This window comes from Chrysemys picta, chromosome 20, assembly GCF_011386835.1.
Source record: "Chrysemys picta bellii isolate R12L10 chromosome 20, ASM1138683v2, whole genome shotgun sequence".
NCBI lineage: Eukaryota > Metazoa > Chordata > Testudines > Emydidae > Chrysemys > Chrysemys picta.
In genome coordinates this window covers 8,335,170-8,348,160 of record NC_088810.1, presented here as the reverse complement: position 1 = coordinate 8,348,160, position 12,991 = coordinate 8,335,170, and the positions used below count along the sequence as shown (strand labels likewise).

The following is a 12,991-nucleotide window of genomic DNA, read 5'->3' as shown; positions in this document are numbered from 1 at the left end:
TTAGGATTCCAAACAGGATAGTCAGGGATCCCTGAAACAATCAGTTTCCTATGCCAGAGAAATTGAACAGGTTACTTAGCCACTTCCATAAAGAACTCGGCTCTTCATGGGGAAGATATACGATTTGTTCTAAGTGGCTAACGCGATCTAGTACCTCATTGGTGTCGTCAGGTATAAACACACAACATTCTTTTCCAATGAGAGCACAGGTCCCTCCTTTGGCCACCAGCACTATGTCCAACGCTTGACGGTTTTGGAGGGCCATCTGTCGGATCGCCCCTGTTTCTTTGGCCAGGGCTCGTAAACTCTCTCCGGTTTCATTTACCATTATTTCAACTACTGCTTGTAACCTCAGGAACCTTTTTGCATGGTGTATTACTCCCCCAAGTGGGATAAGGGAACCGCCAGTGGCCTCTTCCCAGGTTAAGGGGCTTATGTTATTTACATACCATTGGGCATCTGGTAAGTCCCTTCTTCTTCGCCTGAAATTACGGAGGCGTTCTCGTGGGCAGGACCCTAGCACTCGGAATTCTGGGAAGAGTCGGGCGGGATGACAGATACCTGACCAGTTAGCTGGTAACGCAGTATAAGCTTTGGTCCCATAAACCCAATGATGGCCTATTAAGGCCGGCAGGGGCGGCTCTAGGCACCAGCAAAGCAAGCACGTGGTTGGAGCAGCCCATTTGCAGGGCAGCAGGGATCCAGCCTGGGAGCTGTAGTTCCTTGGTTAGCTCCCTGCCTATAGAGCCAGCCCTGGGGCAGGGAAAGAACTACATTTCCCAGCATTCCCCTGGCCACTACCAACAGGGAAGAGGGGGAGGGAGTGCAGGAGCTGAGACCTCATGCTGCAGCCTGCTGTGAATGGAGAGCTGCACTGTGAGGAGGGGGGACCATATTTTAACATTCAAAAAATAGGACACGCCACAGGGAGGGAGGGTAGCCCCACCCTGCCCCCATCCCCTCCCTCTGACTGCCCCCCACAGAAACCCCAACCCATCCAACCCCCCCTGCTCCCTGTCCCCTGATCACCCCCTCCCGGGACCCCTGCCCCAACTGCCCCCCAGGACCCCACCCCCTATCTAAGCGCTGCTGCTCCTTGTCCCCTGATTGCCCCCTCCTGGGACTCCTGCCCCTAACTGCCCCTTGGGACCCCATCTAAGCCTCCCTTCTCCTTGTCCCCAACTGCCCCCTCCTGAGACCCCCCCATCTTCTGCCCTAGGACCCCACCCCCTACCTGTCCCCTGACAAACCCCCGGGACTCCCTTGCCTATCCAACCACTGCCTGTCCCCTGACTGCCCCCCCAAACCCCTGACCCATCTAACCCCCCCTTCTCCCTGCCCCTGACTGCCCCCCCGAACCTCCACCCCATCCAACCCCCCAGTCCCCTTAACATGCCAGTCAGACCAGCGTGTCTGGCTCCACGCAGTGCCAGACACACTGCTGCATACATGCTGCCGTGCTCCCCCGCAGAGCCACAGCCCCCTTCCGCCCCCCCCAGCACCTGTCTTCCAGATTTGAACACCTCAAAATTCAGGAGTGCTCAAACTCAGTTTGGGTGGCTGTTACTTTGTTTCTCCCAAATCAAATATACTGATCCACTGTAACTTGCTGTAGAAAAAGTAGGATAAAAGTGAGCAAGAAATGCTTCCCAGTGGTTATTAGGACTGGAATTGCTATTTTCAAACAGCCATTGCCTTTTCGTTTGTTTGTTTGTTTAAAAGGAAGACAGTGATATCGCATTGGCAAATTTCCCATAGAAAGAAAAAGTGGAACAAAAGAATAATAAAGGCACCTCAACTTTTCCTCATTTATGTAGGACAGTCTTATAATATGCATCCAGACATCCTCCAATCACACAAGCTGAAAATTGTTCCTCTTTACTGCAGTTCTGTACCCATATGGGAACCAATCCTGTCTGTGTTCTGTGCACATCTAAAATTCCTGCTGAATGACCTGCTGTGGGAGCGAGTTACCACTGACCCAGGGCTGCAGTGGAAGGAGGGTGCAGGTGGGGAGGGGGGAGAGCCCAGAGCTGGGGCGGCAGGAGGTGGGGGGGCAATGGTGGGGAGGAATGAGGGAGCCCAGAGCTGGGGCGGCAGGGGATGTGGGTGGGGGGCGGAGAGCCCAGGGCTGAGGCAGCAGGGGGGTGCGGCGAGGAGCCCAGGGCTGGGACGGGGGGCAGCCAACATTTTTTTCGCTTGGGGCGGCAAAAAACCTAGAGCTGGCCCCGGAGGCAAGGTATCGCTTCTTGGCTCTTTGAGCTAAGATCAAGTGTAGGTAGTCTCTTGGTCTATCCAAGGCCGTGATCAAGTGTCTTGATGTTTTTGGTCTTTTGGCCTCGAGATGAAAACCTTGTCTTTGCTTCTGGGACCTTGAAGTGAAAAAATTCTCTAACTTAGATCTGTTCTTATCAGTTTAGCTGATATGTTCTCGATGTGAGAACTTTATATTGAATGGATTTTTTGGAACAGGGAGATGGAATAGGAGCTTGCTCCATCCACTCCATTCATCAACCTTGTATTGCAGTACTTCCGGGTATGGTGCACTTCCCTTGGGGGAGATCGTGTTGGTTCAAAAAACAGAAAAAAAAACTTTATGCTGTATCGGTGCTCATAACGTTCAACTGTGTTTTCTATTGCTTTGTCTGTTTTTTTTTTTCTGATGGGGGTCTCCCCACTTTGGCAACTGCTTTTTTCATTTCTACTCTACTGTTGTTTTATAAAATTTTGAAGAGACTGGTTCTCACGTGTTACGCAAATGTGGGCTTTGGGTCAGTGTCTCTCAGCGGTGTCCTCACAGGAGAGAATTGTTCCATTCCTTTCCCCTTGTGAAAATATTCCTGTTGTCACGCAGGGAGCAGGATGAGATCACATGGAGGAGAGAGAACTGTTCTAGGAGCTCCAGTATGGAATCAGTCCAGATCCAAGAAAAACAAGTGGTAAAACTCCCACTGACTTCAGTAAAGATCAAGCCCTTAGAAGAGAGGACTGTGAGTCAGCGCTGCAAATGTTGCCAGCAAAGGACTTCCCAATAACGATAGTTTGCACACTAAGAAATGGGGTTCCGTGGTGACCCTGTTAAAAAGATGTGCCTCTTCCATTATGGGAACCATCATTCTGAATCAGCGCATCCCAAGCAACAATCCTTTGCAATTGTATTTGTCTCTGTACTCAGGGTAAGAAATTAGTTATCTCCCTAAAACAAGCAGGCAGTTTCAAATGCAGTATTTGTGTAATTTGCATGCCTCAGTAATGTTTTCTGTATTATGCTGCTTATAAGCTGTCATGAATATTTAAGTGGACAAGGATAAATCCTATTCATACAGTGTTACTTAGAATCATAGAATTTCCGGGTTGCAAGAGACCGGAGGAGGTCATCTAGTCCAACCCCCTGCATCGTTATTGGGAAGTCCTTTGCTGGCGATATTTCTCTGCTCAACTTTTTGGGTATGGAGCCTGTAAACTCTTTGGGGCAGGGCCTGTCTCTCGCTGCATCTGGCCCAACAGGGCCCTGATCTCAGCTGGGGCAGCGCCTGTCTCTGTGTCTGTGCAGCCCACAGCACAACGGGGGGTTTGATTCTGCCCCGGTGTCTTTTGAGGCTACAGTTGTACAAATCAATAGTCCTGAATACTGAAAGGCCTGTTGGACGAAAGCTGCTGCACCCAGAGGATGCTGGATCCCCCGGACCCGGTTCTCCGGCCACTTTAAGCACCGTCCGGACAGAGGGGGTTTTAACCAGCCAGGCCACGACTGGGCTGAGGGCAATTAGCAGCCAGGCCGCGACTGGGCTGAGGGGAATTAGCAGCCAGGCCGCGACTGGGCTGAGGGGAATTAGCAGCCAGGCCGCGACTGGGCTGAGGGGAATTAGCAGCCAGGCCGCGACTGGGCTGAGGGGAATTAGCAGCCTTGGCAATGACAGTGGGGTCCCGTCATCTCCTTGGCCAGCGGCATCTTGGCCGCACCCACGGGAATTGTCTGATTTGCAGGGTGCTGCAGGACTTTGAAAGAGCTGTTTCCTGGGGATCAGCCTAGAGCCTGCAGATGCTGTCAGCCAGCATGGGGCAGTGGGAGCCCATATCCCCCCAGCCCCCAATCAGTGGAGGGGACTCCAGGCCCCCGTCTGCTCCCAGGGGAAGGGTAGAGCCAGTGGTCCCCAACACAGTGCCTGTGGGCATCATAGCGCCCGCCAGGGCACTTATGTGCGCCTGCCTACTGACAAAGGAGCGCCCCACAGTTGAGGAGCGCGGCCGCCGGACAAGCAGCCGCCGAGAAGCGGCAACACCAAGAAACGTAGCTGCTGAAACGTCGCTGCGAAGCTTCTCGATGACGCTGCTTCTCGGCGGCATTTCGGCGGCTGGTCGTCCGGCGCCCGCCCACACTGAAAGGCTGGGAACCACTAGGTAGAGCGCTGGCATCCTCCTTTCCCCCACAAATCACCCAGGAGGCAGGAGGCGGCTGGCCCTGGGATGCTCCCAGGGCCCAGGCTGAGGGAGCCAGAGGAACCAACCTGAGAGGGGCCACAGCCCCCCAGCAATAGAAGCTGTCTACCCCCACTTCCTAGCTGGGTGCTCCCCCAGCAAAGCTTTCCCCCCCCCTTGATTTCCAACAGGAAGCGGTAGGGAGTGAGTCTGGGAGCCAGGACTCCTGGGTTTAGGCCATTCACCTCTCCCTGTTCCATCCCTCCGTTTCTCCATGCAAGAGGGACAAGGACATAGCCGCCCCCCACCCCTCCAAAGGCTTCAGAGGTGGTTCTGCCAAGCAGGGGATGCCCTAGCCAGGGCGGCGAGCTCAGGGGCGGGATCCCTGCCTGCCCCAAGGGGGGCTGCGCCGGGTAGGACAGGCCAGGAAGATGCAGCAGGGGCTGTTTCTACGTCAGCCCAGAAATAAACCCCTGGGCTCAGGCGCTCGGGACAGGGCCGTCTTTACTGGCCCCTTGGGCAGGGCCCGAGGGAGGGCGGGAGGGTCCAGGCGGAACCACAGGCCCAGCTGGCCGGGAGCAGCCAGACAGAGCTGGTGCCGCCTAGCAGGGGACCATTCCCCACGCACCTGAGCCAGCCAGTCCCTGCCCTGGGGCAGATGGGAGCTGGCGCACCCCAGAGGGGAAAGGCCCCGTGTCCCAGTCCCTGCCCTGGAGCAGACGGGAGCTGGCGCACCCCAGGGGGAAAGGCCCCGTGTCCCAGTCCCTGCCCTGGAGCAGACGGGAGCTGGCGCACCCCAGAGGGGAAAGGCCCCGTGTCCCAGTCCCTGCCCTGGGGCAGACGGGAGCTGGCGCACCCCAGAGGGGAAAGGCCCCGTGTCCCAGTCCCTGCCCTGGGGCAGACAGGAGCTGGCGCACCCCAGAGGGGAAAGGCCCCGTGTCCCAGTCCCTGCCCTGGGGCAGACGGGAGCTGGCGCACCCCAGGGGGAAAGGCCCCGTGTCCCAGTCCCTGCCCTGGAGCAGACGGGAGCTGGCGCACCCCAGAGGGGAAAGGCCCCGTGTCCCAGTCCCTGCCCTGGGGCAGACGGGAGCTGGCGCACCCCAGAGGGGAAAGGCCCCGTGTCCCAGTCCCTGCCACGGACCTGAATGTGAATTTAGTCAGTTTATTCAGAACATTGTGAATTACAGAACACCACAAAACCCATCTGGGATCCCCCCTACATCTGACAGCTGCTCCCCCACCTCCGCTCAGCCCCACCAACCCTCCCACCGCCAGCATCTGGTCACCCCCTTAACACTGACCCCCCACCTTGTACAAGAGGGGACAGCTGGACTGGGCTAGGCCCCCAAAAACTCCACTCCATAGAGGCGTGTCCCACCCGCACTCCTTCCCTAACATGGGTGTGGCTCCCTACAACTGCACCCCTTTGGGGGCGGAGCTCCCCTAGCCCCTCCCAGGCAGGACGGGGCCATCAGGCCCAGCTGTGCTGCTGCTGCTGGAGGACCATGGGGGCCATAGGGAAGGGGGGTTGGCAGAGAGGTCCCGGGGGGGTATGATAGGCGGGGGGGGGTGTTCTACTTAAAGTACTGCACAGGATCTTTTCAGGGGGAATAAGGCAAAATGCCACATTTATTAGTAATACATGTATTCATTAACACTGTATTATATGCATATAATATATTACACTTACACTCACACACACACACACAAACCCATTCCGTCTTGTTGTTACCAATTAGTTGCTCCCCTTAACTTCACTGGCCAGGTGAGTTAGATGGGGGAGGGGGTGGAGCCGGGCTTCTGCCGATCCGGATCGATGCTCCCATGTTGACAAGACGAGACCCGGGGTCCTCTGCAAGACACCTCACTTTTATAGCAGCTTTCCTCTTATGCAAATCTATACTGGATTCAAACTCTGTGTCTGTGTCCATTGGTCCTTTGTGCTGCTTTCTTTTGAGTGTTGTCCCAATGCTGCAAAGAGGGTGTTTCCAAAAGAAGGTGCTTGCTTCTAACCCCCGAGGCCGTCAGTATGTCTGCTTGTCTTTAATGAGCCCACTTGACACGTTTTATTGTCCTTGGGTCTGGCTCCCAGCCCCTTTCCAACAGTTGAGGCTGTCTGGAGGTGCTGCCTTCCATGCCTTCCTCATTCACACCTCATTCATTCAACAGGGCAATTGATTAAGAGTGGGGGGGGGGAAGAGCTCTTGTTCTACTGCTAGCAAACAGAAATTTTTCTTCTATCTTATTCTATCCTTAGGGGCTATAATATTATACCAAGGGCAATGCAAAGTTTCTAAATGAAGCTTTGATACAAAGTCCCATGCAAACAGAGGTCACACGTGGGTAGACCCACCACAAGGTTATATGAAGAGGCACAATGTAAAGTCATATGAAAATTATCAGAGATTGATCTACATTGTCCCCCTTTTGACCTCTCAAGAACAATTCTTGAGTGGTCACCATATAAATCTTTTATATTTGTTGCAAACAAACCAAACAATTATAACCAGGTGAATATAACTAAAACCATTACAATTGACTAAACACCAGATATAACATAAACACAAATGCAAACAATTATAATTATAATAATTGGACTTAAACTAACATTCAGTTGCTAAAATGTTGTAGAATTCCCTATTTTTAACAGTTGTTCTCAGAGGTTTCTGGGGACCTGAAAGATGGGGCCATACAATTATGGGCCAAGGTCTTACAGGTTATGGGGGCCCAAGAATTACCCTTTAGGGCTTGGGGAAATAGAACCAGAGTGCATAGAGGAAAGTGTGGAATTAATAATAATACAAGCAAATGTAACTAACAATACAAATGTATCAAGAACAAAAATCAACAACAAAATGATTATTAGAGAACCTAACAAAACAAAATAACCCTGATGCACTGGGGACCCAAGTCTTTTGGACACAAGGGGTGATTGATAAGTTGGATGGAGATGGGGGAAGTAGAGAGAGGAAAAGACATTTACCCTGTCTAGTGTAGTATCCCCTCTCATTCTGGACTCAATGCTAACACAGGACACCACTAGAGACAGACACAGAACATGCAACACAGAACACTGAACACAGACTTTGTCATGACACTATAACCATGGTATTTTATAACTCTTCAGCTGGTACCAGCTCTCCTGATGTTCTGGTTCAGAGCCTGAAAGATAGAAGCTTGGAAACAAATTAGCACAGTGCTTCCACCATGGCAGAACCTGCTTAGTCCCTGCCACAGTGTGTTTGGTACTTGGGGCTGCACAAATGCTAATTAAGTGGTGCATTTCTTGTGAGTATAAATCCTCCCTTTCTCTCAGTAAAAGGGCGTTAACACTCCATCTAGAAAAAATTTTCTATTTTAAAATCCCCAGCCATTTTGCCATGGCCTGGAGATCTGAGGCAGAAGCAGGCACTGTTGTTAACTGTTTCAATGGCATTTTGGCCCTGGGAGGAGGAATTTACCCAAATATCCCCCTTCCCAATCTCCAGAGGGGTCCCAAAGGTCTGCCCCCTTCTGGGGTCTTAAATGTTTCTTCTCCTGATGTTACTGCTGCTGTAAGATTTGAGAGTGCTGTTTTAACTCTCTGTACCCAACCTGTTTTTAGTTTCTTTATCTGTTGCTTGCCTGGGCCCGATCCTGCTTTTTTTAATAAACAGTTTCTTTCCATGGGCACAAGCCTTGTTCCACTACCAATTTAGCAAGGAGGGTGGGCTTTCCAACTAGCCCCCACCCTTCCTGGTTCCGTTTCTTAAACATTTTCTTCTAAATTGTGAAATTACCACAATATTACTTACAAAAAACAAAACAAAACAAACAAACATAAACCACACTACACTGCCCAAACTCCTATATCCTTCAGAGTTTGGTTTAACAGAACAAGATTTGTATCTTATGTTTTTAACCCACTCTGGGCCAGAGGGAGAGACGCTAAGCCTCCCTCTGTATTACTCGGTCTGCTACCACCGAGGGTTCATACACCAATTATACAAATCCTTCCCCGGATCAGAGTGAGAAACACTAAGTTCTCCTCTTTAGCTCAGTCTTGCTACGGCTGAGGGTGTATGTACCTCTATTACACAATTTAAACCTAAACTCCTATATCCTTCAGAGTTTGGTTAATCCTTCCCCGGATCAGAGTGAGAAACACTAAGTTCTCCTCTTTAGCTCAGTCATGAACACAATTTAAACCTAAACTCCTATATCCTTCAGAGTTTGGTTAATTAACTGAAAGTTTACGCTCTTTTTCCTATAGTGCCAGGCTTGCTAAAGCTGGCGGTGTGCACACCAGTTTTGTAATAACTGTGGATTCTATGCTTGCTCCCCCTTTCGCATTCTTCACCAAAATGTTGTACTTAAAGTACTGCACAGGATCTTTTCAGGGGGAATAAGGCAAAATGCCACATTTATTAGTAATACATGTATTCATTAACACTGTATTATATGCATATAATATATTACACTTACACTCACACACACACACACAAACCCATTCCGTCTTGTTGTTACCAATTAGTTGCTCCCCTTAACTTCACTGGCCAGGTGAGTTAGATGGGGGAGGGGGTGGAGCCGGGCTTCTGCCGATCCGGATCGATGCTCCCATGTTGACAAGACGAGACCCGGGGTCCTCTGCAAGACACCTCACTTTTATAGCAGCTTTCCTCTTATGCAAATCTATACTGGATTCAAACTCTGTGTCTGTGTCCATTGGTCCTTTGTGCTGCTTTCTTTTGAGTGTTGTCCCAATGCTGCAAAGAGGGTGTTTCCAAAAGAAGGTGCTTGCTTCTAACCCCCGAGGCCGTCAGTATGTCTGCTTGTCTTTAATGAGCCCACTTGACACGTTTTATTGTCCTTGGGTCTGGCTCCCAGCCCCTCTCCAACAGTTGAGGCTGTCTGGAGGTGCTGCCTTCCATGCCTTCCTCATTCACACCTCATTCATTCAACAGGGCAATTGATTAAGAGTGGGGGAGTGGGGGGAGAGCTCTTGTTCTACTGCTAGCAAACAGAAATTTTTCTTCTATCTTATTCTATCCTTAGGGGCTATAATATTATACCAAGGGCAATGCAAAGTTTCTAAATGAAGCTTTGATACAAAGTCCCATGCAAACAGAGGTCACACGTGGGTAGACCCACCACAAGGTTATATGAAGAGGCACAATGTAAAGTCATATGAAAATTATCAGAGATTGATCTACAGGGGCTGGGGCAGGGAGGGAGGGAGGTACCAAGGAGAGGGGACAAGGGGGGTCCAAGGAGGAAGGGGCGAGGCCACCCCCCTAAGTGCGGGACCCTGAGGGAGCAGGGGAAGGGGGCCGGGCGAGGGAGCCGCAGGAGCCCGGGGCGGACAAGGAGGGAAACGGGAACCCGGGGAACAGGAGCCGGGGGAAGTCCCAGGGAGCGGGGGGTGGAGCCGGGGGGCTCTCACCGGCGGAAGGCCCCGTCGGGGGGCACCTTCGCGCGGGGCAGCCCCATCTCCTGGGCCGCCCAGAGCTTCAGCTCCAGCGCGGGTCCGCCCCGCTCCATGCCGGGACCCGAACAGCCGGGCGCGCCAGCCGCTGCCACAAAGCCCGATGGGAGCCGCGGGGCCTGCCGGGAGCTGTAGTTCGGGGGAGCTTGACCCGTAGTTCTGTGGGGGCGGGGCCCGCTGGGAGCTATACTTCTGTGGGGGCGGGGCCCTTATTTCAGGGGGCGGGGCCTGCTGGGAGCTGTAGTTCACGGGGCCGGGTCTCCGGGAGCTGTAGTTCGGGGGGGCGGGACCTGCTGGGAGCTGCAATTTGCATTGTCCCCCATTCCCGTGGGTCGCACCATAGGCCCCAAGGTGGCCCCTACGCCATTTGTAACAGCGCCACCTGGAGGCTTCTGGCAGAACAAAGATAAGGCGCAGCTCACGTGCCCTGGAGACTGAATTCCCTCTGGGGTCTTTGCTGAGCCATTCTGTACCCCAGGGGTTCCCAAACTGGGGTCGTGAGGTGATTACATGGGGGAGGGGGTGTCGCAAGCTGTCACCTCCAGCTCCAGGCACCAGCTTAACAAGGAGGTGCTTGGGTCGGCGGAGGGAGAGGGGCGGCACATGCGGCAATTCGGGGGCGGCAGGTCCCTCACTCCCTCTAGGAGCGAAGGACCTGGCGCCGAACTGCCGCCGCCGATCGCGGCTTTTTTTTGTTTTCCCAATTGCCGCCGCTGGTCACGATTACGATCGCGGCTTTTTTTTTTTTTGCTTGGGGCGGCAGAAATGCTGGAGCCGACCCTGATAGTATTCAATATAAAAAAGGTGATTTTAATTTCTAAGGGGGATTGCACTCAAAGGCTTGCTGTGTAAAAGGACAACAAGGAGTCTTGTGGCACCTTAAAGACTAACAGATTTATTTGGGCATAAGCTTTCGTGAGTAAAAACCTCACTTCTTCGGGTGCATAGAGTGAAAGTTACAGATGCAGGCATTATATACTGACACATGGAGAGCAGGGAGTTACTTCGCAAGTGGAGAACCAGTGTTGACAGGACCAATTCAATCAGGGTGGATGTAGTCCACTCCCAATAATAGATGAGGAGGTGTCAATTCCAGGAGAGGAAAAACTGCTTCTGTAATGTGTAAAAGGAGTCACCAACACAAAAGTTTGAGAACCACTGCCCTGGCTTCCCTGCTAATTCCCACTTGCCCTCTAGGGGGCAGAGGAGAGCTCTGGCCTCATGAGTTCTGTCCTCATGGCCTGTTCAGCTAGGGTTACCATATTTAAAAATTAAAAAGAGGACACTCCACGGGACCCTGACCCCGCCCCTTCCCCAAAGTCCCCGCCCCAACTCCGCCCCCTCCCCTGAGCGCCCCGCATTCCCCCTCCTCCCCCCCAGCCACGCGAAACAGCTGCCCGAGCACTACCGGCTTCACGGGCAGCCCCCAGACCTCCAGACCCTGCACCCCCGGCCGTGCACTTCTCCTCCCTGGCTCCGGCTGCGCTGGGGAACCGCCCGGCCGGGGGCGCAGGGTCTGGAGGTCTGGGGGCTGCCCAGCAAACCATGAAGCCAGTAGCGCTCGGGCAGCTCCGCTCTTCCGCTACACAAAGCTGAGGTGTCTGGGGGGAGCAGCACCAGCCGCCGCCGCGGGGGAATTCGCCTGCAGCTCGCAGCCTGCCGGAGCCGCTCTAAGGTAAGCAGGGGACTAGTATTTTCCCGGACATGTTCGGCTTTTTGGCAATTGCCCCGGACGGGGATTTGAGGACCAAAAAGCCGGACATGTCCGGGGAATTCCGGACGTATGGTAACCCTATGTTCAGCCAGCCCTGGTTAATACCTCCGGGTGTTGATTTTGTGCTTCAGACACATGTTTGCTAGGAACAGAGCTGAGATGCTCACAGCTCACTCCACCCAGCTGCCTACCAGGGAAAAGCTCCTGCCCCCTCTCCCCATCTAACCATTAGATCCCACACCCCTCTCCAAGCCAAGCATAGAAACCCAGGAGTCCTGACTCCCAGTCCCCCTGCTCTAACCCATTGGACCCCCAATCTCATCCCAAAGCCAGAGATAGAATCCAAAAGTCCTCACTGCCAGTCCCCCTGCTCTAACCACGAGATCCCACTGCCCTCCCAGAGCGAGGGAGAGAACCCAGAAGTCCTGGTTTCCCATTCCCTGCTCTAACCTGTAGACCCCGCTGTGACGTTCCCTTCTGGTGCTATCCGGGACTTTAAAAGGACCCTCGCTCCCAAATGCTGCCTGGCTGGTAACTGCGGAGGGATTGCACAAGAGAGAGTCAGAGCCAGGGAGAGAACCCAGGAGTCCTGGCTCTCCCCCCCTCCCCACCCACTGTAATCACCAGACCCCACTCCTGTTTTAGATTTTAGGCTCGCTGTGTAGATCAATCTCTGATAATTTTCACATGACTTTACATTGTGCCTCTTCATATAACCTTGTGGTGGGTCTACCCACGTGTGACCTCTGTTTTCATGGGACTTTGTATCAAAGCCTCATTTAGAAACTTTGCATTGCCCTTGGTATAATATTATAGCCCCTAAGGATAGAATAAGATAGAAGAAAAATTTCTTTTTGCTAGCAGTAGAACAAGAGCTCTCCCCCCACCCCCCACACTCTTAATCAATTGCCCTGTTGAATGAATGAGGTGTGGATGAGCAAGGCATGGAAGGCAGCACCTCCAGACAGCCTCAACTGTTGGAGAGGGGCTGGGAGCCAGACCCAAGGACAATAAAACGTGTCAAGTGGGCTCATTAAAAACAAGCAGACATACCGAGGGCCTCGGGGGTTAGAAGCAAGCAACTTCTTTTGGAAACACCCTCTTTGCAGCATTGGGACAACACTCAAAAGAAAGCAGCACAAAGGACCAATGGACACAGACACAGAGTTTGAATCTGGTACAGATTTGCATAAGAGGAAAGCTGCTATAAAAGTGAGGTGTCTTGCAGAGGACCCCGGGTCTCGTCTTGTCAACATGGGAGCATCGATCCGGATCGGCAGAAGCCCGGCTCCACCCCCTCCCCCATCTAACTCACCTGGCCAGTGAAGTTAAGGGGAGCAACTAATTGGTAACAACAAGACGGAGTGTGTTTGTGTGTGTGTTTAAGTGTAAGT

General features: G+C 52.8%; 1 protein-coding gene, 1 long non-coding RNA gene and 1 pseudogene across 2 annotated transcripts in view; 2 read left to right on the top strand and 1 right to left on the bottom strand.

Annotated features, from left to right (window-relative positions):
* The first annotated feature begins 2,382 nt into the window (after positions 1-2,382).
* On the top strand, positions 2,383-2,552 carry LOC135976929 (U2 spliceosomal RNA; annotated as a pseudogene).
* Positions 2,553-6,017: 3,465 nt separating this feature from the next.
* Positions 6,018-12,991, bottom strand: part of LOC103307386 (B-cell receptor CD22-like) — an 88,766-nt gene continuing 81,792 nt past the window's right edge. The window contains exon 4 of the transcript XR_010594142.1: positions 6,018-8,607. The gene's annotated coding sequence lies outside the window, so the exon portion shown is untranslated. The remainder of the gene's footprint in view (positions 8,608-12,991) is intronic.
* LOC135976859 (uncharacterized) overlaps positions 12,197-12,991 on the top strand; it is a 53,816-nt gene continuing 53,021 nt past the window's right edge. Inside the window, exon 1 of the long non-coding RNA XR_010594149.1 lies at positions 12,197-12,945. This is a non-coding gene — a long non-coding RNA (uncharacterized LOC135976859). The remainder of the gene's footprint in view (positions 12,946-12,991) is intronic.